Below are 27,158 nucleotides of genomic sequence, written 5' to 3' on the forward strand. Positions count from 1 at the left end.
TATCAGCTGGTTTGTTCTGCGTGTGTGCTGCGGACCCTCCTGCTAGATGGCAGCCCGGTGAACAGGCTGTGTGCTGCATGGTTACTGTCTAGCTGGATCTTAATGAACTAATCATGAACTAATGAGTTAGTGTTATTCATCATGAATTAATATATTAGTAATCATTTATCATGGTTACTGTCTAGCTGGATCTTAATGAACTAATCATGAACTAATGAGTTAGTGTTATTCATCATGAATTAATATATTAGTAATCATTTATCATGGTTACTGTCTAGCTGGATCTTAATGAACTAATCATGAACTAATGAGTTAGTGTTATTCACCATGAATTAATATATTAGTAATCATTTATAAGATGTATCTAAGCTCTCACTTCATAATTATCTGATCATGAATAGATCAGAAAGTCAGATGTTATGCTTAATTGGGTATTTAAGTGTTATGCTTAATTAGATAATGAATTGTGCCATTGCACATGTGCAGGAACAATGGAACTGCATTTAGTTAAAGTAAATGTTCAGAATGTTGTTAGGTTATTGTGTGTAGGGTTTGGAGTTGGGGCTCCAGGAGCTTTAGGTGGCAGGTCATATTTCCTAGAATAACCAGAGATGTTTCCTCACCTCTTGCCTTCTTTAAATGTGTTTTACAATAAAAGCCTCTTTGTGGGCACTGTCTTTGAGGACATGTCCTGCTGTAATAGTCACATTCTACATGTGCTTTTGAGGACGTGTCCTGCTGTAATAGTCACAGTCTACATGTGTCTTTGAGGACGTGTCCTGCTGTAATATTCACAGCTTACATGTATTTGAGGACGTGTCCTGCTGTAATATTCACAGTCTATTAATATTCACCGTTGTGTTAGTCTGTGTTGTGTGAAGAGCTGTGTATGTTGTGTTAGTCTGTGTTGTGTGAAGAGCTGTGTGTGTTGTGTTACTCTGTGTTGTGTGAAGAGCTGTCTTGTGTTGTGTTAGTCTGCATTGTATGAAGAGCTGTGTGCGTTGTGTTAGTCTGTTATGTGAAGAGCTGTGTGTGTTAGTCTGTGTTGTGTGAAGAGCAGTGAGTTGTTGTGTTAGTCTGTGTTCTGTGAAGAGCTGTGTGCGCTGTGTTAGTCTGTGTTGTATGAAAAGCAGTGAGTTGTTGTGTTAGTATTTGTTGTGTGTTGTGTAATTGATTTATTATTTGTTATTATTTATTAGCTAAATATATGCAGCTGATGTGCTGTGATGTCTTAGGGTTAATATGATGAATGTGAACCTTGATGGCAAAGTTATAGGTTAGTTCATTATGTAACATAATGTAATATTGAATATAGTCTGATAATGTGCTCTCAGTGTACTAACTAGAGTAAGTGAGTTATAGGTTAGTTCATTATGTAACATAATGTAATATTGAATATAGTCTGATAATGTGCTCTCAGTGTACTAACTAGAGTAAGTGAGTTATAGGTTAGTTCATTATGTAACATAATGTAATATTGAATATAGTCTGATAATGTGCTCTCAGTGTACTAACTAGAGTAAGTGAGTTATAGGTTAGTTCATTATGTAACATAATGTAATATTGAATATAGTCTGATAATGTGCTCTCAGTGTACTAACTAGAGTAAGTGAGTTATAGGTTAGTTCATTATGTAACATAATGTAATATTGAATATAGTCTGATAATGTGCTCTCAGTGTACTAACTAGATTAAGATCTCAAAGTGCTTATAAAAGTGAAAACAGAATTATTTTGAATTAATAAATCATATTCAATCATTTAATCAAAGCTGTGTTTAAACAGAAACGTTTCCTGCACTTATTTTTAGTTTGAATAAAATTGTTGTATTTTTCAAAGTTCAAAATCAAAACTTGAAGTTTCAGTTTCAATTTAGTTTTTCAACTGCAACGTTCATTTTCAAATTAATGAAACTATTGCTGCAGATTTCGTTCCACAGATAACAAGAGAGAGTAAGATGTATGTATGTATTTATATGTGTGTATAATACAGCTAGGGAAGGTGGGCTCACTCGGGTCAGGCACGGATCCTTTTTCGGCTTCCAAAATTTATGGGCGAGATATGGAGCCAACAAGATTTCAGGTGAAAAGGTAAGGAATGAGCGCTTTAGACTGCATGTGATCACACGGCAAATTTTGAAATGAATGCTCACTACAGTCTGTATGCATGCATGTGCTCACCCACACACAGTTCATGCATTCATACATGTGCACATAGATAAGATTTTTCCCAAAGGAACCCTCTTTCCTACTGTTCAAATACAGCAGAGACCTACCACTAATGAGATAATGTGAAACCTGCTTGATGGGGAAATGTATTTTGCAGGTCATCTAAGACAGATTTTGTTTCAACTTCTTGATAGAAAGAGACATAAAAACATTACATTTTGTAAAGGGACCAGTCAAACCCCTTAAGATGAAATTAATAAATATCTTATAGAATTCAACTCATATGCCAGAAGACTTGGATTGCACCCAAATAAAACTTCATAAATAAAAATGTAAAAATATTTTAAAAAACAAACTAAAATGGGCCTGAAAAAGAGGAAGTCTTTGAAGTCTTATTCATTTCATGGAAAAATATCCCCTCATAATTTACACCCTTCGGTCATTCACATTGTCATGCATCCCACCGACACACAGACATACAGCAACACACACACACAGTTTGTCCTATTACTCCTGTGGTGAAGGTCATGTCTCGATCCGTTTTTTTGACTGAGGACTCGCTGTATTCCTCAACTTGCAGAATCAGCAAGTTCTGTGTAGTGTGAACATTAACCCCCTTCTGAGAGTGTTTTTGTGTGTAAACTGCTTTGGTTCCACACTGAGTAATGGCATAACAGGAGGATGTTATGACTTTATATGTTGCATGTTCTTTCTCTCTCTCAATATATGCACAACTGTAAGTTAATAAGCCACATATTTGACTCTTGAAGTAATAAAATCAAACTGCATTAGCATGTGTACATAAGTGAATTTGCTTGGAATTATAGACCTCTTAATCCAAGCTCTCTTAACATTCAGAAAGATCAATAGAATGAATAATGCTTCTGATCATGAAGTTTATGGACCAGTGTGTCCTGATAAAAAAACAGCTTCCTGTCTGCAAACCCAAGAAGCATTTAAGATCAAGGCACATTTTTTCCACAAGATGGCAATGTTTCTAGCATGTTTTAAGAAAGTGACCCTGCTTTGACCAAGAAAAAACACATAGCTGCAGTGTTCCTGTATAACTATTTCAGTCACCACTGCCAGTTATTAATAAATGTTGAATAACACAATAAAATCTGTTTCGGCATTTCCAGTTAAATACACTGAAGTCTGCATATTGTAATGTCACGTTCTGTCAGTAGTGTTTTGATTGCTAGATCAGCAAAAAAGACAACACAAGCTCCTAATGTTGGGGTATTTAAATCGAGGCTTTGTGGGTGTGACATCGGTGGCAGAGATGAAGCGAGAGGCGAAGTTCCAGTAACAGGATCTTTATTATCCATTCTCTCAAAGCAGCGATACCGAGTCTAGTGGCTTTTCAGGAGCAGAGTAACGTCTCTCCAGTAGGCTTGTGTGGTTTGACTAATAATGTGCAGCGCCATCCCTCCGAACCTGTGGGTGTACAAATACACATACAGGTAAATGAGACCCAGGTGTCTCCTGTCAGAAGACACGTGATTGCGAACGGGGAAAGTGAGTGACACGGTCCTGGTCTGGCAGGGGCGTGTCCCCCCCTTTAGGGGACCAGCCAACCATGACAGAACTCCTCCCCCCCCAAAGGCCCCGTCCGGCCCTTGGCCCGCGGCCGACCCCGCCGACCCGGGGCAAACCTCTGCGGGCGCCACCTATGGAACGGGGCAATGAGGTCGGGGTCCAAAATCTGGGAGGCCGGGACCCAACAGCGCTCCTCAGGGCCGTATCCCTCACAGTCCACAAGGTACTGGAAGCCCCTCCCCCTCCTACAGGAGTCCAGCAGAGAACGCACCCTGCATGCTGGGCCCAACTCTGTCTCCAGAGGCGGGGGAGGGACATCCAGGGAATCCCCCTCCTCCACGGGCTTCAGCAAGGATACGTGGAAGGCCCAGGAAACCCAACTACTCCCCGTCAGGCCCACTCTGTAGGTTACCTCATTAACCCGGCCAGTAGTGGAATTGGGGCCCTCATACCTTGCCTCGAGCTTGCCTGTGGCACCTGCACGGCCGTCCCTGGTAGAGACCCACACCTTCTGCCCGATCTCATACTTGGGGGTCTCTACTCTTTTCTGGTCACCCTTCTTCTTGTAGGCAGCAATCGCTCTACGTAGGTTCTGGTATGTCTCTTCCCAGGTCTGTTCGCTCTCCCGGCACCATCTATCCACCGCCAGCTGGTCCGATGTAGGGACATTCCAGGGGTAGAGAGGCGGTTGGTAGCCTAGAACACACTCAAAGGGGGTGAGACCAGTTCCCGTGTGTTGCATGGAGTTCTGCGCGTATTCTGCCCATGGGAGATATGTACTCTGTTTCTCTGGGTGGTGGTTACAATAGAGGCGCAAGAACTTACCCAGCTCCTGGTGAACTCGTTCCACCTGCCCATTGGCCTGGGGGTGGTAACCAGACGTCAAGCTAACCGTGATGTTAAGCTTGCCCAGTAGTTCCTTCCATACCTGTGATATAAATTGGGGACCTCGGTCTGAAACGATGTCCTCAGGTAGACCGAATTGTCTGAAGACCTGGCGGAACAGTAAGTAGCCATCTCTAATGCGGTGGGCATGGCTACCAAAGGGACAAATCGAACCATCTTTGAGAACCGATCCACGACACTCAGGATCATGGTGTTGCCCTCAGAGACTGGTAAGTCGGTTACAAAGTCCACTGCTAGGTGGGACCATGGTCAGTGGGGTGTAGGCAAGGGGAAGAGTTTCCCTGCCAGAGGCATCTTGCTGCATGCGCAATCGGGACAGGAAGCCACATACCTCACTATGTCTTTGGGCATAGCAGACCACCAATTATGTGCTCCGATCAGTTGCGCGGTGTGGGCTGCGCCTGGGTGATCCGTCCCCAAGGATGTGTGTGCCCACGTGATAAGTACGCCTCGATGTGCTGGGGGGACATACAGGCGATTGGCAGGACATTGTGGATGAGGATTAGCAGCCTTGATCTGTTGGTCCAATTCCCATTCCAGGGACGCCAAAAAGCAGGTGGGTGAGAAAACCGGCTCTGAGCTTGTGGGCCATGCTTCTGCTGTGTATTGTTGGGCGAGCACATCCACTCGGGTGTTCTTCTCTCCCGGCCTGTAGGTGACGTGAACTGAAACCGGGAGAAGAAGATTGACCACCTCGCCTGCCTGGCATTTAGTCTCTTGGTGGTCTGGAGGTATTCTAGGTTCTTATGGTCAGTATAAACTGTGAATGGGTGTCTTGCTCCCTCAAGCCAGTGCCTCCATTCCTCGAAAGCGAGCTTCATAGCCAGGAGCTCACGGTGCCCAACCCTGTAGTTCCTCTCTCAGAAGCTGAGCTCAGCAGAGAAGTAAGCGATGGGACACAGGCCGCCTCTCTCTCCCGTGTGTTGTGAAAGTACTGCGCCCACTCCCATGTTGGAGGCATCTACCTTTATCAAGAAAGCTCTCTCATGGTCCGGTTGTTGCAAGACGGGAGCGGTTGTGAGGGTGTTCTTGAGCTCCTCGAAGGCCTTGTCGACCTCCTGAGTCCACTTGATCCTTCGCACAGGTCCCTGCAGCTGGTCTGTGAGGGGCCTTACCAATGAACTGAAGGATTTAATAAACCTCCTATAAAAGTTGGCGAAGCCCAGAAAGCATTGTAGTGCTTTGGGTGTAAGCAGCCTTGGCCACGCCTTCATCTTGCCTGGTTGCATACTCACACTCCCTTGTTGAATAGTGAACACTAAGAAGTCGACCTCCTTGCAGTGGAATTTGCATTTCTCAGCCTTGCAATACAGTTGGTTCACTAACAAGGTCTGTAGCATGGCCCGCACGTCACGCACATGTTGGTTCCGGGAGGGGGAATAGATCAAAATGTCGTCGATATAGGCGACGACGGATCTTCCCAAAAACTCCCTAAGAACCTCATTAATGTAGACCTGGAAAATCGATAGGGCCATTGCAAGACCATACGGCAGAACTAAACACTCATAGTGGCCCGTGGAGGTGCTGAAGGCTGTTTTCCATTCATCTCTGTCCTTGATCCGGATTAGGTTGCATACGCTGCGTAAATCCAGTTTCGTGAAATACCTGGCCCCTCTCAGTTTTTCAAGTGCTGCTTGTACCAGCAGCTTGTTGAGTCCTCGGTAGTCCACACAAGGTCTCAGGCCCCCGTCCCTCTTCTTTACAAAGAAGACCCCTGCTGATGCCGGAGAGGTCGAGGGTCAGACATACCCTTGTTGCAGCACCTCTTTGATATACTGTCCCATAGCCTGCTGCTCCTCCTGAGAGAGGGGGTAGATCCTGCACCGAGGGGGCACCGCTCCTTCCTTGAGTGTTACAGCGCAGTCCCAGTCTCGATGCGGTAGAAGCCGAGTGGCTTTGCTGGAGCTGAAGACCTGCTCCAGGTCCTGGTACTCTAAAGGAATAGGCACCTACCTATCAGCTTCAGGGCTTTCTATTGAAGTAGCCTGGAGGGGTACTGCCTTGTTTGGGAAGCACCTCCGATAGCAGGACGGTGCCCACTGCAGGATCTGGTTTTTCGTCCACAGCATCTGTGGATTGTGCGCACGCAGCCAAGGCAAACCTAGAGTGAGAGTGAGACAGGCCAGGCAGGAGGAAGAAACTGATGCGTTCTGTATGCCCCTCCCAGCTGACAAGGAGAACCCGGGAAGTTACTTGGGTGATGTATCATGGGCCGACCGGACCCCCACCCAGGGCCTGTATGCTTAGCGAGGAGGGTAGAGCAATGGGCTTGATACCCAGCTTCCTCGCAAAGCCCCAGTCCATGACATTCCCTGCAGCTCCCGAATCCACTAGGGCATAAGATGACAGTACACAGCCTTTGCACGATACCTTAACTGGTAATTTAAACAGGGAACGAGAGGAAGAACAACTCATCCTACTGTCGCCTCTTCCTCTTCGCTGTAGCCCGGCTGCATCCAGCTGCATGGGCTCCACAGGCATGTCGGTTTGTCGGGCGGGTCCAGCCCCTGTTTGTTGCGTAGCCTCTCGTTGCACACACCGCCGCCTTTCCTGCAGGAGTCGGTCATACGTTATGGCTAGGTGAACCACTTCATTTAGGGTGTTCCCCTCCTGTCTACATGCTAGCTCCGCCTGTAGGTCAGCCCGCAGCCCATTCATGAACACATCAATCTGCATGGGTTCATTCCAGCCTGTTCCTGCAACTAAGGTCCGGAATTCCATGGCATAGTTGGCCGTGGAGCTCAATCCCTGCCTCAGGCACAAAAGTGATTGCCCGCAGAGCCTTCCCTGACAGGGATGGTGGAATACCAAATGTAGTTCTCCGATAAATCCCGCATAATCATTCATAAGTGGAGAGTTATTTGTGACCAAAGCAGCACCCCATACACGGGCTTTTCCCATGATGACATCTTCATAGTCATCAGGGCATCCATCCTGACTCATTCTGCATTCAGTCCTGAAAGCTGCAAGACACTCTCCACTGAATGGGTTTATCCTTGCATATCATCACATTATCATTTAGCAAAACCTGAAATTTTCGCAGTCCTGCCAGGTATACCGCGCAGCCTGATAGCTGTCTGCAAAGCAAATTACAGCTGTATGTACGGAGTCTGTAGCGCGAGCACACTGGTTCATGTCTGTGGAAAATGAGGTCGTGTTAGTGCTGTGCCCTATGAATATTGGGAACTTTTCACACCCAGTTGTTTTAATGAATTGCTGACCCATGTTTAAAGCAAAGGCCACCATGTCATGTCACAGCTCGAGCCAAGAACTTCAGTACTGGTGCCACGTCTTCACTTGGTGCAGTGATACACTTGTATTGCACTACATCACAGCGACAGCGCTGTCAAATGCTTACAGTCAGCGGGGCGTGCAATGATCTCACAGTTGACATATCACAACGCCCATCTCATCAGTCAACGTCTTTTTCAACTTTGCTCTGAAAGAAAGAACTATATCCCCACCCCCACCCCTTTATCAAAAATGATAATTGCTTCGTATCTATGCACCATATCCCAAGATGCCAGGCTTTTTTGTCACTCTTATATATCACTCTCCCACCTTCTCGCGCTGTGAGTTTAAATTATATTCAGGCCCTTCACTGAAAAGCCTACAAACCACGCTCTGGTGCGTAGCATCAGCAAGTCGATGCTTTATACTCTATCGATTAAACTTTGTGGCCCAGGTGGAAAACATTCCAGTAATACAGTGCTCTCCAGAATTATTGACACCCTTGGTAAAAACAAGCAAAACCTCTTGTGAAAGATGTTTCTTGTTTATCATCTTAATTCAAAGGAAAGGGAAAAAAATAGAGACAATCTCTGGGGACTCTCGTCTTTAGCGCAACTCAGAGGTTTTCAGTGGGGTTTAGGATGCTTCTGTAGACACTTTGGCTTCTGAAGCTTCTGTGGTCACTGAAACATTTCTGTATGAATTTGGAAGTATATGCTCTGGATTCCAGTCACATGAAAAGATAACAACTATCACCTATTCCTATCTTATCTTTTCTGGGATAAAAGGTTTCTTCAGAGTTTCGATGATGTTTACTGAACAGAGCAAATCATTTATTGGCATCGATATTTTAGACACATATTGTCCTCAGGATTTAATCTGCTTTTACAGTTTTCCACCTGTGATCCGTGGAGGAAGTTTCACCTCTTTACTGTGGAGGCAAAATACACTTCCTCTTCCCAGCCATTTTAGCTCATTTCAAATTTTCTTAATCATTCTCCTAATAGTGAATATAGTATAGTGGACATAGTAATAGTAGGAGTGGCATTATTTATTACAGCTTTTGTCTCATCTGATTGATTAAGGTCATTAATATTTAATACCATTTGTAGATTCTCTAATGTTGATGGGTGATGAAAGGTATCTGGCTTGTGTGTTGCTAGATAATTACACCCAGTGAAATAGGAACTCATGCAAGATGACTTAGGAGTTCCTGTAGACGAAGGAGTGCTTATAAAAAGGTCAAAGGTCAAATGTGAATGTAAATATTTGTCAGCTTTTCTTATAAGAATATATAGAATAATGACATTTTTAAGGAGAAAAATTGTTTCAATAACTTGAATGAAGGGTTCAATTTCTATATTATCCATATAAGATGATAAACAACAGATATTTTCTCACATGCCTTTTTGCTTGTCTTAATCCTAAAAAATATGATAAGTCAAAAGGTGCTAATATTCTTTAAGACAGATGTTCAATAATGATAGACCATTCTGTTTAGCTAAACATGGAGACAGGATAAATGAAGATAAATATGCAACCACATATACTTTCCACCCACTTCATTAGTGACTTTTATTTATAAGAAACACTTTGTGCAATTAGATGCTGTTAGCCCTTCTGTTTCTGTGCAGTTTGTGTTTGTAACCCTCAAACTCACTGGTGGTTTCTGACCACAGAGGTTGAAAATTTATGTCCTGAAGCCAAAACTATTAAACTTTGAACTAAGGTTTTGTCCTGGAAAATGGCCAATATTGTTTGCTCAGAACTATGAGCCACTTATCACACCAAGAATGCTGAAAAACAGGTGCTGGGATTAAGGTTCCAAGTTCAGAAGTGCACACTCTGTGAACCATCTCAAGAAAGGTCTTCTGGGGGAAACAAAATTTATTGAGGGAAATCTGATTTAGCACAGGAGACCATGCTGGGAGTTTAATTTACTTCAGATGTTTAAGCTTTTATCTGATGCTTTTATCCAAAGCAACTTACAATTATGATTGAGTACACTTGAGGGTTAAGGGCCTTGCTCATGGGCCCAACAGCGGCAACCTGGCAGTGGTGGGGCTTAAATCAGCAACCTTCCAATTACAAATCAAGTACCTTAACCACTGAGCTACCACTGCCAGGTGGTACCACTAAACAATTTTAAGATAGTTGCCTAGATCTAGCTGTTTTGTAAACCAATCATTTCTAAATTCATTATAAAGTGTTCATCATTTGTAACCAAAGCATGCTTCCTTGTTGTCAAGAGGAGCATAGAACTACATTTAAAATCAATAGACTACCTTCAATATACACCGATCATCCACGTTAAAACCACTTATAGGGAAAATGAATAACATTGATATATCCCAGCCCTTTGGCACCTGTCAAGGTTCTTGATGTCGATGTGCTGGAAGCAGGAAAATGAGCAACCAATAGGAACTATAGGACATTGGCAACTATAGGACATTGTGATGCCTAGTTTGGGTCAGAGCACCTCAAATGGCAGGTCTTGTGGGGTATTCCCAGAAATGATTAGTACCTACCAAAAGTGGCCCAAGCAAAGACAAGCAGTCAACCAGCAACAGGGTCATGTAGACACTGCAGAAAAGTGGCCTGGCCCAGTGGATCGTGTTTTCTTTTATGTAATGTGGATGGCTGAGTGCAGGTGCTTTGCGTAACTCGGGAAGATATCACCAGCAGTCACAATGGGAAGGAGGCAAGGGCAATTTTCTGCCTGCATAAACATTGTTGTACATCAAGTATACCCTTTCATAGGAATTGTATTCCCTAATGACAATGGCCTCTTTTAGCAGGATAATGTGCCTTACCACACTGGAAAAAAACTCATTTGTTGTTTGAGAAATATGAAAAAGCTTTCAAGGTGTTGAATTGGTGTTGAATTTTGTACATACATAGAATATATATATTTATCTGCATATATATATTTTTCTCTATGCACCCCTGTGCATAGGGGTGTTTCTCTTCCTCAGTTTGGACAGAGCACTCTCCACCATTTCACTGCGAGTTATACTGTGTATGACTATGTATGTGACGAATAAACCGAACTTGAACTTGAACTTGAATTGGCCTGCAAATTTCCTAGATCTCAATCCGACCAAGCATCTGTGGGATGTGCTGGAAAAACAAGTTTGATCCATGGAGGCCCCACCTTTCTATGTATAGTACAAAAGTTCTGGTTCCTTTCTGGAATCTTCTTCAGCTGTAGTGTACTGTAGTAAAAGTTGCAGAGATTCAATTCAGAATTGTAGTGAAGTACACAGTTTCCAGAGAAACACGACACTTTGGACAGTGTTCTAGCTGGACACAAGATGGAGAAAGAGGGAATGCACCTCAATTCATGTGTGTGCGAAACACCCGTCTGGAGTTCACAGTTAATTTGAAAACTTACCATTTGATAACTGACATCTGGAGACATCCACATGGAGAGCTATCACACTCTCGTCCATGATTTTGATAAAAATATTGAGACAATGCATGAAAACGTCTATACGTGGTCTGATGCAAATTTACATAGCTTATCAAACTGATAAATGTTAATGAGCTGCTGCACACCAATATTAGGAAATAAAGAATAGCTGTGATTATAAAGATCACCACTTACTGGTAACAAAAGCCTATAGTGTCTTGTTAGGTGTCAATTAAATTCAGTTATTAAAAGTGTACTCATGGAGCCAGAGCTGCCCAATGAAAGGAAATGAGCCAAATGTAACAATTGTGCTTCACTCAGGCAGCAGCAGACTGAACTTTTTTAATGAAAGTCCTGAATGCATGAGAAATAATGAGGCAAGGGATCTCAGCAGTCGAAGTTTAGCTGTTCTTTGTCTGGTTTCCGCCAACAGCCAGACAAAAGAATCAGATGCAGTGCGATTGTTAGTCCACGATGAATCACTGATGAAGTGAATGCTTGTTTGCATGCTTTCTCCTCACAGGTGGATGTGCTGAAAGTAGACATGGAGAGTGCAGAATGGAAGATTCTAGAGAATCTGGTCCTGGAAGGAGTTTTGCATTCTGTAGGCCTCCTGCTTCTTGAGGTCCACCTGCATTGGGCGGGGTTCGAGGTGGGCGGGGACGAGCCAAACGTGGTGTGCTATTGGTTTAGCCTGCTGAGAGTGCTTGAGCATGCACATTTCAGTCTCTAGCACAGCTACAGTGTCTACGCAAAACCACGCCTCTTTCTTCAGAGGAACCTACACAACACAAGCAGCACTTATATACTGGGGTGGGTCAACACACGTTACGCTCCGCAGGGAGATCGACTTGCCTGGCACGAATTTGAATTAAGGGGAACATTGTTCAGAAGGGCAAACTTTGAGGCCAAAAGTTGCAACCAGATGTGTTCAGATTTGACAGTTTGGCCTGTTCACTGTAGTGCTGTTTTCATATGGCAGAGCTGCATCATCCTTTGTAGGGAAAAAGATGAGGACAAAGGGGGGCTATAAGTGCTTCTAAGCGCTCAGCAGTGTTTTATGTAAAGGTCGTATTATTTCCAGAGGGTCAGCGACGCAGTTAGAAAAGCTTCCGCGGGAGAGAGCCCGTCTACTGCTGGCTACTGGTCAGGCGTTTGACCCTCCGCCTCTTATCGGAAGAATCTGGTCCGAGAACGATGACCCTTCATTCTGGGAGACACAGGGTGAGCGAGTCTTGGCTGGCGGGCAAATGAACAGGCTCAAAAAAAGAGAAGTAATGAGGTTGGAATAGAGCTACAGGCAGGAAAAGAGCTCAAACAGAACACAGCAGACTAGTTTTGTCTCTGGTATGGTCAAAATCTAAGAGACGCACAGCTGACTACAGAGCGGTCCTGCGATTTAAGAAGGTTGGTCAGAGAGCACAGGAGAATGAGCCCCTGGGCTGTCGACGCAGACTGCTTGGACAAATGTTCCCTCCCTCATCCTTGGGGAGAATTTTTTTTCAGTATCATCACTATCAGCACATAAAGCTTCTCCGAAATATTAGCTGACTACATAGAAATGGTTTGACTTTGCTGCGTCAGAATACAGTGACGTGATAAATTATGGATGAGACCCAAGAAGTTGACTTCCCTTGCATGTGCATGCGTGCGAGAGACATAAGCCGTGCTTGCTTAAGCGCGTTCGTGTGCTTCAGCTTTCAGTACTATGGTCTCGTATGTGAAAAAACAAAACAAAAAAACTATAGAAACCAGCCTTTCACACTTACAAAGCGGTCTCCCCCTTTATAAGTCAAATGCCTGGTTATATAGCTTCCAACGAGGCATCTGCTCCTCACTGAAGCCAGAACTCTGGGCACTTAATTAAACCAAACAAACAAGTAAATGAACTGCACTCACAGGGAACGAAAGTGGCATAAGAAAGGAGTGCAAAATAGGGGCTTTGCATTAGCAGTCTCACCTTGACTCCTCTTGTTCAAAGATAAGCAAACAATAAATCATCATCTGATTGTGGTGCACAAAGTACGTTCGCCGTCCAAAGGAAATTTGACTTGCCTTTGAGAATCAGGCATGTTTATCATCAAAAGGAAGCAATGCAGTTTGTCACTGCATCAGTAGATTCATGACACGAGGCAGATTAGTGCCTCCCAGTCCCGTGTTATTAATCTGCTTTTAGCTTTGTGTTGGCTGTTTGCTATCAGCTTGTTCAAAGGCCATAGTGAAGTTTGGGCAGAAACTGCCAAATGTCTTCTAGAAAAATTATTTATAGCACTTTCAGCCTGCTTGGAAACAAAGATGTTTTGTACACATTTGTCCCATTTCAGATGATTAGAAAATGAGGGCCAAAATCATCCTAAAATATCAGCTGCATGTAAAACAACTATAATATTGATCAGATCCAGTTAGACCAGGTTAGAGGAGAGGAACTGGCCATGGTGATTCATTTGGTTAGCCCATACAACGTAGTCAGAGGATAGAGACAACTTACATCAAATATACAAATGACAACCCCTTGTGCTGTCAGCCATGTCTGATTCTGATCACCAGTGATACCAAACAGACTGATGTACAAAATGTTTTATTACACTTAGAAACAGATGCCTCACGCTGAACTGAAGTGCTGATATGCACGGCTTTAGCGGTGGAGGACTCCTTAATAATGAAATGAAAATATAGTAGAGAATTTAAAATACCCATATGCGGGGAGGGGGGGGGGCGGGGAATTACACTAGAAATCAGGACTGGATGCCAGTCCATAAACTTCAGTATTCACACACAGCACTGAGCAAAGCCTAGAATATAAACTACTTCAGTGAAACAGCAAGGGTTGGAGAACTGAGCCACTCTCTACTAAGGAGCAGACGCTAAAGCTGCTCAGCTGAGCAAAGACCATGGTGGGGGGTTGAATGGAGCAACCTGACTGTCTCCTCCCTCTGCTGTTAAGGCTCACTCTTCCACCGGCTCTTCCCCTTCCTTTCCCCTCTTGTCTTGTTAGTCCCAGAGTTTGATTTGTCCGTCCCAGCCGCAGGTGATGACCTTGGAGGTCTCGTGGGGGTGCCAGAGGGCGCTGATGCACACCTTGTCGTGTGCCTTGATTCGGTGGTACAGCTTGGTGGTCTTCCAGTCCCAGATGTTCAGCTTCCCGTCAGCATCACCAGACACCACATAACTACAGTTGGGGGCGATGAGACAAGCACATTATGGCAGCACAGCACAATGATACTGCGTCCACTTTAGACTTACGGTAGATCCATTACTGGAAAGAGAGTCTCGAATGCATACTGGGCTCCACAATGTACTTGAAATCCACTGGAATGTCCCTAAAAAAACGAGAGGAGGTGTTTATGAAAACCAGACACCTTCAGTTCATGCAATGAGCGCATTTAATGTTTAGCACCAAACTATGGTGTAGAGGAAGCAGACCGGGCCACTCGACCTGCACAAACAAGTGCAAATGATGTGGAGCTACATTTTTAAATATTTGAGCCTCAAACTTATTTTATTGTGGTTTTCCTCCTTTTCTTTCTGTTCTGGCTGTGTAACTAAACACTCTTGATTAGCCAGTGCCACTCTGTTGACAAAGAAGGTAAATTTGTCATCTTTCCTACCCCAAAGAGAGACAGTGGGTTTTGTAGTCCTTCCCAGACTACAAAACGCAAATACTGGCAGAAGCTACAAAATCTACTGAGAAAAATGTAGCTTGTAAGACAATGATACTGCAGTCCAGTCTTATCCTCATCCATCTCACGACCTAGGGAGCACATGTCAGTGTGGAGTGACTCAAAAAAAAAAAAAGAATCTCCAGAAAGTGGAGATTTAAACAGTTAAGACAGTGTATTGATGTGAAAATTCATCAAAAGGCAATGTCGCACAGAAGTTAACAGCAAATTAATGTCTCATAGCTAATGACACTAGGACAACAAAAAAGAAAATGTGAAAAAGTTCATGTTCTCCTTGATCCATTACACTACTAACAAATCAGATTAATATATTCTCCAAGAGAACTGTACTGCCTGCCTTAAAGTGATATTGGTTTTAGATAAAATTTTCTGACAAAAATGACTAATTACTTACAATGGAAGCTCCAAGTTTACTTTTTATCCAGAAAATTAATTCAAGTACCATTGGTCAGACTGTAAATCAGATGAAAAGCTATGAAAATAATTACCAAAGAGTATTCTAAAGGAAATTAGGGCTAAAGTTGTAGGGATGCACAAGATAGGGCAAAGTCACACAAAATAGTATTCAAGTGTTTGGATATAGCACTAAGTGCTACTGGATCAACTGTGAGGAAATGGAGCTGCATCATGCTTAGACATGGCCGAACCCAAAAACTGCTACATTCATCACATCTGACAGTAATTGCCCTGTGCCACACACTACACGATACATGGTATTTAATGCCTATTTAAAAAGTTACCGTGGGAATAATTAGTGCCCCAGTGTCAAACTACCACCAAGGCCTAAGCTGAAAGCCAATCAATATCTACATGTAAATAAGTCCACTCTAAAGACTCTCGCCAAGAGACAGATAACTGACTAGCCCCAGGTGTTTTATATTTTTTGCAGAGGGGTCTGAATACTAGACACCCAAGACAACAGACAAATCCACGTTATGGCCCAGAGCAATGGAGACTCCTCAAGCAGGGAGGTCTCATGGCAAAGAACTTATTTACCTCGGTTCTGCATGCAATTACAATATTAAAACAGTGCATTTGCTTAATGTCTTTTACAGATTATACTGCACACAGATGTTGACATGGCCAGCTGGAGCGTGTCTATACACACAGTTTAAGTCAATGTTTTGCATTTGAAAATGAAACATTTTAAATATGCATCTAAAAACTTTCCCCATATGCACTGAATCCAACTATTGCTGGCCAATTCTGCATTCGACTCACACATTAACCAGCAACCCATCAAGTTCAGTGTGGTCACATACAACACACCGAGTTAAAATCAATATGAGAAACAAAAGGTTGTTCATTCATATGTGAATGTGGCACCGCCCACTCACCACTCCCACACGCGCAAGCTTGTCATCGGAGGTGCTGACGAAGCGGCGGTTCTCGTCCACAAACGTGATGGTGTTGACGGCTCCCAGGTGGCGGTCATACTCCTGCACCACCTCCCCAGAGCGGATGTCCCACTAGGTAGGTGACAGCGGGGCAGGAACAGGGCTTTATTCTCCACACACACACACACACACACACACACACACACACACACACACACACACACACACACACACACACACACTCTCTAATGTATCCCTACGGTAGCAGATCAGATGATGACTTTTGGTCTCTGCCTGTGACAGAGACTGATGAGATGGAGCTGGAGACTGAGGGAAGGAGAGGTGAGTAGTTTTTCAGCTTTGATTATTTACTCCCATCATGTTTGCTGCTGAAGGACTGCACTCATTCGCTCTCCTCCTCAACTTCTCCCTCATGTGAATCTATCCATCCTTCAGTACCCCTCCTCCTCACATTGCACATACACACACAAACACTCTCTCCTTCTATTGAGGGAAGCACAGAGCGTGAAATAAGGTCCTGTCTTCAGATTTACTGAGGGTAACCAAGGCTTCTCTTGGGTGTGGGTTTGGGGATGTGCGAGCATGCATGTGTGGACAGTCTAACACCTAAAAACTAACAGCAAGATGAACGCTAAGGACAGTCTCAGGCAGTCTATCTCAGGCATGTGCACACGTACACCCCCCCATGTATGCATTTAGCTTACCTGCACAATCTTCTTGTCCGACATTCCGGCAACAAACAGGTTTTGTTTATCCTCGTCTGGGTTAAACTTTACACAGTAGGGGACTTTCCTGTTAGTGAACCTGGAGATGCACTGACCTGAAGGCAGAAGGAATTCTGTCAAGAGTGGCCAGCAGACACGAACATCCTCCACCCCTCAACCTCTTTCAGCACACAGGAGGTGCACTCCTCTCCCCAGAGGAGTACGGGGTTGGAAGGAAGCAGGCCGCCTGAGTGAGTGAATCATAAGCTCAGACACGGATGGCACTGATCAAAGCACAGCGGTGCGAGTTACCCCACATCCGGTTTCAGAATCTGACCCAAGAACAACCCTGTGCGCCCTGTACGAGTGGCTCCTCCTAGTGGAGGAGCAGAGAGAAGGGACGAGTATATGCTGGTGAAGGAGACTCCCATCCGTACAGAGACGTGACTGGCAGAGTGCATGACTGGCAGAGTGCTTCTTTAAAGACCCCAACTACAGAAAAGTTGCATGCCAACTCAATGTGAGAGAAACACTTGGAAGCTAGGGAGGCACAGAAAACAGGTTGGTCTCCAAAAGGTGTGTGCGTGGTGCTCACCTGTCTCAGAGTCCCACAGCTTGAGGTAGCGATCGTAACCGGCGCTGAGGAATTGAGTTCCAGCGTTGTTGAAGCAGATGTCGCGCACTGCCTTACTGTGACCTGCAGCAAGGAGAAGGGCCATGGAGAAAGCAAGCCATTAGCATTTGCCTTCATCTGTTCTGACACTGTTGTGTCCCGGACAAGCACATATAATAAGGTAGACTGAGATCACCAGCGGAAAACGACATGACAACAAGAAGTATAATGTGACAGTACATGTGAGAGAGAACGCGAAAGAGAGAGATACACCGACAGAGTATCCTGCTCTATTCTTTTCTATTTGTACATGCAACATTTTGTCAGTTATGAGACAAAACTTGCTGTGGACCACCCAGCACTGGTTTGGAGGGGTTTCTGCAACAGCTGGCGAATGTAACCGGGACGGTGCCCCACAGATACTGGCTTGGGTAGCAGGGACCCCTTAACGACGCCTCCAGTGAGCCGGTGCTCATGCTGCGGGGCTCGATCGCCCGGCAACCGCCTCATTGTTGAATAATACACGATGGATGGATCTCGACAAGCACAACCGGACCAGTAGAAAAGCCCGTTTCGACTTTACTCCACTTCGTCTATAGGCTGGGAAAACATCAGAAGATTCTGTACACGTTACCTGCACGCTCCCTCATGAAACCATAACACAAGCAAAAACATTCTGGTGGTATCTGACAAAGCTCAATAAAGAGAACAGAGGAGGGAGAGACAGAGGGAAGCAGGGAAAGAGGGAGAGACATTGATCAGAGGGCACCGTGTTCTGAGAGCCTTTCATGTTCTTAAGCTCAGTCTCATCAATTCTCTGCCTCGAGGTGCAAACAAAATAACATCACTATATTCATCTGGAGCACCAGATCTTTCTGCAGGTACATTGCAAACCTGAGTTCTTTTCCTTTAAAATTTGTGCCCTAAATGTCCTTTTACAACAGCATTCTAAGATGGAGTCAAGAGCTTTCTGGATTATGAAACAGCTACTCAGGAAACACCCCTTCTTACCAATAAATGTCCGTAAGCACCTCCTGTCACTGTAGACTTCCCAAAGCTACAAAAGGAAAAAAAGAGCTTTAAATCCCATGCCAGACAGATATGACAAATGGCAGAAACTGAAAGCAGTGCTAAAATGTCTTCCCAGGAAACAGTGCGTAAATGTTTGCGTGGGTTGGCTGGTGGACACATCCATGATCTCTTCTTAAATTCTGCTTTCAGCTATTTGAAATGATTGTTAGCATGGCTGAAGAAAGCAAAGGCAATCAGCAAGCTAGGGCAAATAGATCAAATTAATCACACTGCAGAGTGGGCTAAGAACAAAATGCTCCAAATTATGAAGATGACCCAACATTTGAACTCTGCTTTGCTGTCCTCTGTGCAGAGCCGCCAATGATAGCCCAATGGTTAAGATACTTTGCTTGTAATCAGAAGGTTGCCAATTCAAGCCCCACTGGTGCCAAATTGCCACTGTTGGGCCCCTGAGCAAGGCCCTTAACTTTCAATTGCTCAAATTGTACTCAGTCAACATTGTAAGTCGCTTCGGATAATATCGTCAGGTAAATGTAAAGCAGGCAGTACTGACCTCTACTGACTATGATATATCTATATGTTTGTCTAAGGGTATCTAAAAATAACTGATATCCAGTCAGGAAGACTTCTAAAAAGAGCCAAGCACAGTAAAACACAAGTCTGTTTTTCCATTATTCAGCTCTCCTTATACAGGCTTCCAAACGTTTCTTGAATGGTTAGGGATCAGATATTGCATGTAGCAACAATTTATTTTGCAAAAGTAAAAATCACTCATCTTAAGGATAGAACCAAGCTATCTGTAACTTATTTTATTCGTATTAGAGGGCAACCGCTATAAGATTTTCAATGGCTGATGGCAATATTTAGAGAGTAGGGAGGCAGATGGGCAATATATAATACTGGTATAACTTTCTGCACCTTATAAAATACAACAATTTAATATTAACAACAAATGCGACCAAAAATTGCAGAATTTAAATGAACATTTAACACTGTTATTGTCTGCATTATCTCTGTTGTAGATCTGCACTCTGTAGTGCACTGATTAAAAAAAAATGTAGCAACTAAATTAGAAAAAAAATGCAACAATTTCCAAAGGCAATTCTTAAACTAACTTTGCCACAGGGGTGAAGGGTGGAGAGGGGGCGATCAGCTAAAGCCGACCGTCACAAAATGGCATTAATCAGTTGATTAATTAGTCGACCACTAATTTGTAACATTATTATTATTGCTATTGCAAAGTGGCCTTAACAGTGAGAAACGTACTACATAAATTAATGATCATATTCCTCACTGAATACCCACATTTGGGAGCCTGTTAGGCGAAGGTATTCGGCATTATGCAACACATCCCTGCCGATACTTATAATAGTGAATTCTTATGAAAAAAAATTGCAGACAAAGAGTAATTGCTTAGAAAAACGATTTGTAAACCCCCCCAGCCACCCACCATCCTCAGAAACAGCCATCAGAATGAACACCACTTTGTTTTCCCCAGAGGTATGCTCAATAAGTCTGAGTGTGAGAGATAAAACCTACCTTGATCTTACAGTCCATAGAGCAGGAGAGAAGCAGGTGGCCAGACCCAGGAAACAACTGAATGGCGCTGACACCCTACGAGTGGAAGGTGGAGTTGAGAGGAGATGAGCCAACTGTGTGTGTGCACTTCATGTGCAATTAAACACCACCTGCTTTCAAGAGCCATTTACAAGGGCCACGAGGTTAGCTTCTACTCTTTCGCACACTGGCGTCGTGGCCCACAAATGTAATGTTCAGTGCTGCCTTAATTGAGAGCTGCGTCCTGATTATTCTGTGGCTGCGTGGATAAACTAAAACGAGAGTGTTTTCAAGGAACGAATGACTGCACCCAGTGCTGACCACATTTCCCACCGTTAATAGAATGAGCCTGGACTGATGCCTTTTACACCATAACGAACAGTGGAGAAGTGGTAACAGAAGCATCAGGCCTCGACACCGGTACTGAAGTGCTCTACTAACTTCAGTAGCACCCTGACCGGTTTTCTGTACATATTGTATGTAAAATGGGGGCATTTCAACAGCAAGCTCACTTTGCTAGCTTAAGTGCAAACACTTTTGATTTCACACAGACATAACTGACATCACACAATGTGTTCACATTCAAAGTTTAGATGCCAATACGATGTGACTCCAACAGACATCAACAGCGCCAAGGTTCTGGACTTGGGATTGGCACTGGGAACAGAAAAGAATGTGGGGGAGCTGATCTCAAATCAACATTCTGACACTTGCTAAAATAAAGGAAGTGCTCTGAGGCTGACACACAGATGAAGAGATGAAGAAAGAAGGAAGAAAGGGATAGAAGAAAGGAGGAGCAAGAAAAGAAGGAGAGAGACGGGTATGTTGACCTCCAGTGCTCCAGAAAACATCGTGAGTGAATATCAGACCAGGCTAAGGAGTTCACAAGTCTAAACGGCAAACACCAATCACGTTGAAAGCAGACATTATGTGAGACAGAGTAAATCTAATCCTAATCAAGACTTGAGCCAATTCATTAACTGCAAAATTAAAACCAAAATTATGTTTGTGTTTCTCTCACTGGCTGATGCTTTAGAACACTGCAAGTTACAAACGGCAGTATTTTTCATATGAACGTCCCAACCACTGCATACGTCCAGGGCCCTCTAATTGTAGCTGATAGCCCTGGTGAACGTACTCTGTGTTCTAACAAATCACAGCTACTCAAACTTCCTGACCAATCACAGACATGCATTCTAACTTTGTAATGTAATACACTACTTACAGTTCATTTAAATTAATACTTGTGACCACAGTACCACTCTAAGATAAATCTACAAACCAATTACATTATAGTATATTGATTGAATATACAATTTCTTTCCCTTTTTTAAAAATAGTTTATAAAGCACCCTTGGCTAGAAAAGTCCAATATAAATGTAACATAATGATTTCATAGAGACTAAACTGAAAACAGGATGTATTCCAGCTCAAGTATTAGTGCAATCTCTATTCAAAATAGCTGAAATTAATATTTTGTTCATATTGTGCCACTTCGTAAAAACACTTCCATTCAAAAATGGTACCATGTAGGCAAGTAATTTCTCCGGATATTTTCCACCAAGCATAAAAGCATCCTCCTCTGTAATGCATTTCCCTTTCGCTCTCTCACTCCCAAATACATGAACAAAACTAATTTGTCATTCCATCATCATTATGCACTAGATATCATTATGCATTAGATAATTAATCAGAGTCGGTCTACTCTCACTACATTCCACTCATAAAAGCAGATGCGCACGCATGTGAACATGCGCGCACATGTGAATGCACAAGAACACACACACGCCTCCTCACCTTGGTGTGCCTGGTCCAGACGTGCAGCTGCTTCTTGGGCAGGTAACATTTGTCGTGTGTTTCCGCCAAGCGCAGGTTAATGCCCACGTCCTGCGGGACGTGCAGGTACGAGCGGCCCTGGTAGTCATACGCGTCTTTGACTGTGGAGCAAAGACACATCAAAGGGTGAGGAAAGAGGCTTTTAGCCATTTCAACAAAAAGAAAATCAGAGAAACTTGAGAGGGATTATGGTAGTCCTGCTAGCTTTAAGAAAGTAACGGGAGCTGAACAAATTCATGCTGTGGACAAAAGTAAATCTGACTCTGTGAAGCGTAATGGGTTGGAACAGCTGCCATGTGTCTTACCGTGTAGAATGGTTTTCTCCTCAGCAAAGGCCTCTTCCTCATTCTTGCCTCTTTTCTGCCTCTTTGCCGTGATTTCGTCCAGCTCCTTCTGCTCCTCCTATCAAACAGAATATGACAGAGTGGGATCCTCAAAGTGCAATTGAAGTAAATGATATATAAACGCGCTGCCTAGGCTAAACCTAGCCTTTATGTTGTGAAGTAACGGCTAACAAATTTGGAGTAGACAGCCTGCCACAAGGTGCAAAGCAAGCAAATATAAAAACAAAAACAAACAAAAAAAACCCAAGTGATTATCATAGAGTGTAAGGAACCCATGTGGGCAAACTCTGACTTCTGAAGGTTTGGCCACGTCCTTCTCATCCTGATACTTGGCCCAGGGCCCCAAGAAGCTGTCGATCTCTGATGCGTCTCCCCCTTTCACACGCTTCCTCTTCTCCTTCTTTAGGCCCGACTCAAACACGGTCAACCCTGTGGAGAACAGATGTGCACAGCTGCAAAGAACTGTCCAAGCAGCAACAGGGAAGGTGGGATGGGGTGGTTGTAGCTTCAGGCAGACCCACAACCAATTGCAACCAATGAGCAGAGAAAAACCAGGTCATGTCTAGTACCTTTCTTTTTCTCTGCTTCCTCCACTGCTCCTATGTAGCTGCTCGATGAGACTTGACTGCTGTCCACAGATGGTCTAACGCATACCCTATTAAAATATAGTGAGCATCTCGTGCTCAGAAATAAAGATTTAAACTAAGTATGAATATTTCATAATACTCAATATAACTGGTGTGGTGAGAATACTGACAACACTGGCTATTGCACCATGATCAAATCATTCTGAGACACAAATTCTCTTTAGTAAATGTAAAATATGCATGTCCCTTACCGAAAGTGGAAAACGTCCTTCTTTGTTGTTCAAACATGAAATCGTTGACATGGGCGGGCTCAGCATATCCAGAAAGCATGTTCCTTGGCGCAGCCATTTGCTGCGTTTTGAATGGATTAACTGGTCCAAACTACAACACACAGAGGACGGGGCTTTACGTTAAACAAAACACTGAAATGGTTCCTTTACCGCATATAAACTCTCTTGACCGTGACCTTACCTCGGGTGCAAACATGGTTTCGTAAGTAGGGTTGTAGAGGAGCTCTTTGAGTGAGGGATCAATGTGTGTGCCCGTCTCAACATCTTCCTGCAATACAGCAACACGAAGACATAGTAAATTAACAATCTAGATGGCCAACGAACGCTGGTTATTTAAGAAGTCAGGAAATAACGAAGCTAGGCAACATTAATGAAGGATATTATTAAGATAGCCACCTAGCTAGCTACTTTGCAAGCTATTTACACATTGTGTTACTTCATGATATTCTTAGTTACGCTAGCGTTGTTGTCTTTTAGGCGGCACACCACACTTCATGTCACCGTATATGAGTCCTATATAAAGGTTTTAAACATAACCACACGAAGAAACTCGCGTCAAATAAAATTTATCTAGGTAGCGTTAACTAGCTGAGCAAGTTATTTAGCTAGGTTAGCTAACTAGCTAATCGAGCTACCGTTAGCGAGTAAGCTAGTTAGCGTTAGCTACCCAGACATGCTAGCCGACATGTACCATACCTTGACGGCGACCTCAGGTGCTGAATTAAGAACAGATAAACTCGTCTTTCTTCCAGATTTTAAAGGCTGAAGATGTGAGACTGCGTCTGGGTCTACTTTCTCGGGACTTGTATTGGGCTGATTCATTTTCTGATTCCGAATCACTCCCGTATGCAGCGAGACAACCTGCCACTATCGGCATCTTGAATGTTGTTGGTGTTCGTCACGAACATTAATATCATTCATTAATGTTGCCAGGTTCGTTATTTCCTGACTTTTGATTTTGAACTTTGAAGAATACATCAGCTTTGATTAAATGATTGAATGTGATTTAGTAATTCAAAAGAATTCTGTTTTCACTTCTGTTCAAACTTCTGTACTGCCTCTAAGAAGAAAACATAAAGGAACTCACTTACTCTAGTTAGTACACTGAGAGCACGTTATCAGACTATATTCAATATTACATTATGTTACATAATGAACTAACCTATAACTCACTTACTCTAGTTAGTACACTGAGAGCACATTATCAGACTATATTCAATATTACATTATGTTACATAATGAACTAACCTATAACTCACTTACTCTAGTTAGTACACTGAGAGCACATTATCAGACTATATTCAATATTACATTATGTTACATAATGAACTAACCTATAACTCACTTACTCTAGTTAGTACACTGAGAGCACATTATCAGACTATATTCAATATTACATTATGTTACATAATGAACTAACCTATAACTCACTTACTCTAGTTAGTACACTGAGAACACATTACCAGACTATATTCAATATTACATTGTTACATAATGAACTAACCTATAACTCACTTACTCTAGTTAGTACACTGAGAGCACATTATCAGACTATATTCAATATTACATTATGTTACATAATGAACTAACCTATAACTTTGCCATCAAGGTTCACATTCATCATATTAACCCTAAGACATCACAGCACATCAGCTGTATATATTTAGCTAATAAATAATAAATCAATTACATTTACTACTGTTGTGTCTACTGTTGTGACTGTGTTTGGAGGAATGACACTTCACTAAGAGATATGGAAATAAGAGAGAGGACTGTGTTTGGAGGAATGACACTTCACTAAGAGATATGACAACATCCTGAATGCTGACTCTCATTGCTGTTGAGTGCTTTGATTTTTTGCACAGGTCAAATAAAGACAAAGTGGTATAATGTATGTGTGTGAGAGAGAGAGTGAAGTGTGTGTGTGTGTGTGTGTGTGTGTGTGTGTGTGTGCGTCTGTATGTGTGTGTGATAGAAAGAGAAAGAGAGAGAGGTGGTAGTGTGTGTGAGAGTGAGGTGTAGTGTGTGTGAGATTATATATATATATATATATATATATATATATATATATATATATATATATATATATGAGAGAGAGAGAGAGAGAGAGAGAGAGAGAAGTGTACACTAAGTGTACACAAATGTAAGCGGCCAATTATTTGCACTTTTTGAACAAAAGGATAAAAATATACCTCCCCCTTCTCTTTACTGCTCTCACTTAATTTAACACAGTAAATCTGTTGACCTGGGACTTCATTTAAGACAGTATATCAGGGCAACAATGCTGTAGACCTTCACACACTCACACCATAACCTGGATCATAAATAACAACTGGAGAAAAGTGATGACAAAACAGCAGGTGTTAATACACAATGATGGTCTGATCAAGCAGGTATTAATGGACGTTTGTCCAAAGCTCTCTAGAAGAGAAAGTGAGATTAAAAACAGAAGGCAAGACAGAGGACTGTGATTGGAGGAATGACACTTCACTAAGAGATATGAAAATAAGAGAGAGGACTGTGATTGGAGGAATGACACTTCACTAAGAGATATGGAAATAAGAGAGAGGACCGTGATTGGAGGAATGACACTTCACTAAGAGATATGGAAATAAGAGAGAGGACCGTGATTGGAGGAATGACACTTCACTAAGAGATATGAAAATAAGAGAGGGGACCGTGATTGGAGGAATGATACTTCACTAAGAGATATGGAAATAAGAGAGAGGACCGTGATTGGAGGAATGACACTCACTAAGAGGGAGAAGGATAAAAGACCCCAGAATTAAAGTTTCAGTTGATGTCAAGGAATTCCTTTGTAGTAACCCCTGCTGGTATCAGTAGTACAGAAGTTCATCTTCTGATTTTTCAACTTCCTGAATGCTGACTCTTATTGCTGTTGAGTGCTTTGATTTTTTGTACATGTCAAATAAAGACAAAGTGGTGTAATGTATGTGTGTGTGAAAGAGAGAGAGAGCAAGGTGTAGTGTGTGTGAGAAAGAGGTATAGTATATGTGTGTGAGAGAGAGAAAAGTGTAGTGTGTGTGAGAAAGAGGTATAGTATATGTGTGTGAGAGAGAGAAAAGTGTAGTGTGTGTATGTGACAGAGTGAGAGTGAGGTATAGAGTGTGACAGGGGTACAGTGTGTGTGTGAGAGAGATGTATAGTTTGTGTGAGAGAGTGAGGTGTAGTGTGTGTGTGTGTGTTTGTGATAGAGAGAGAGAGAGAGAGAGAGAGAGAGAGAGAGAGAGAGAGAGAGAGGTGTACACTAGTAGCTGAGTGCTGTAGCACAGCAGGGTTCCAGAGAGGAAGGAGAGAACATGGGGTGTATGAGAGAAAGCGTGATGAAGGAGAGGAAGAGGAGGAGAGTGGTGCTGTCATGTGCTTCCGTCACACTTTCTTCATGCTAAGAGCTTTCCGCTCTTTCTCCGCCAGTTCTTTACACAGAGAACTTTCAGAGCTGCCCATTTGTTTCCTTTGATGCTATTACCCCTCAAATCTAAATACCCCCAACAGCCAAATAGCCCACTGACAGCCCCGCAACACCTACCCCAGAAAGCAGCTTTACAAATGTCAAAGTCCAAGCCCCCAGTGACTAAGCCAAGGGTGGCAGGGGCAAGGAAAAACTCCCTAGAGCAAGAGGAAGAAACCTTGAGAGGAACCAAGACTCAAAAATCCTCCTCTGGCTGACATTGGACACTACCCCATAGCCAATTAGCCTTCACTTCAAATTACAACCACAGTCCTTCAACAACTACCCCATCAGCCAAATTGCCCTCAACCATTTCCCATGTAGCTTAATACCCCTAAACAACAATTACCCCATTAGACTAACAGCCCTCAACCACAACTACCCCAACAACTAAATACCCCATCGTCCTTCTCCAACTACTCCACAGCCA

The 27,158-nt window shown here is 43.1% G+C and overlaps 1 protein-coding gene and 1 pseudogene across 2 annotated transcripts in view; one reads left to right on the plus strand and one right to left on the minus strand.

The window, feature by feature from the left end:
* The window catches only part of LOC145656919 (NACHT, LRR and PYD domains-containing protein 3-like), a 486,221-nt gene that overhangs the window by 186,955 nt on the left and 272,108 nt on the right, over positions 1 to 27,158 (plus strand). The window lies entirely within an intron of this gene.
* On the minus strand, positions 16,254 to 24,137 carry LOC118241318 (pre-mRNA-processing factor 17-like; annotated as a pseudogene). The gene is made up of 12 exons (XR_014123755.1): positions 23,953 to 24,137; positions 23,438 to 23,524; positions 23,218 to 23,347; positions 22,949 to 23,034; positions 22,672 to 22,808; positions 22,341 to 22,437; positions 21,997 to 22,136; positions 20,182 to 20,256; positions 18,622 to 18,667; positions 17,593 to 17,694; positions 16,998 to 17,113; positions 16,254 to 16,404 (listed from the first exon to the last, which is right to left on the minus strand). The product of XR_014123755.1 is annotated as a pre-mRNA-processing factor 17-like (transcript).

This window comes from Electrophorus electricus, chromosome 1 (assembly GCF_041902795.1).
Source record: "Electrophorus electricus isolate QZ-2024a chromosome 1, ASM4190279v1, whole genome shotgun sequence".
Lineage (NCBI taxonomy): Eukaryota > Metazoa > Chordata > Actinopteri > Gymnotiformes > Gymnotidae > Electrophorus > Electrophorus electricus.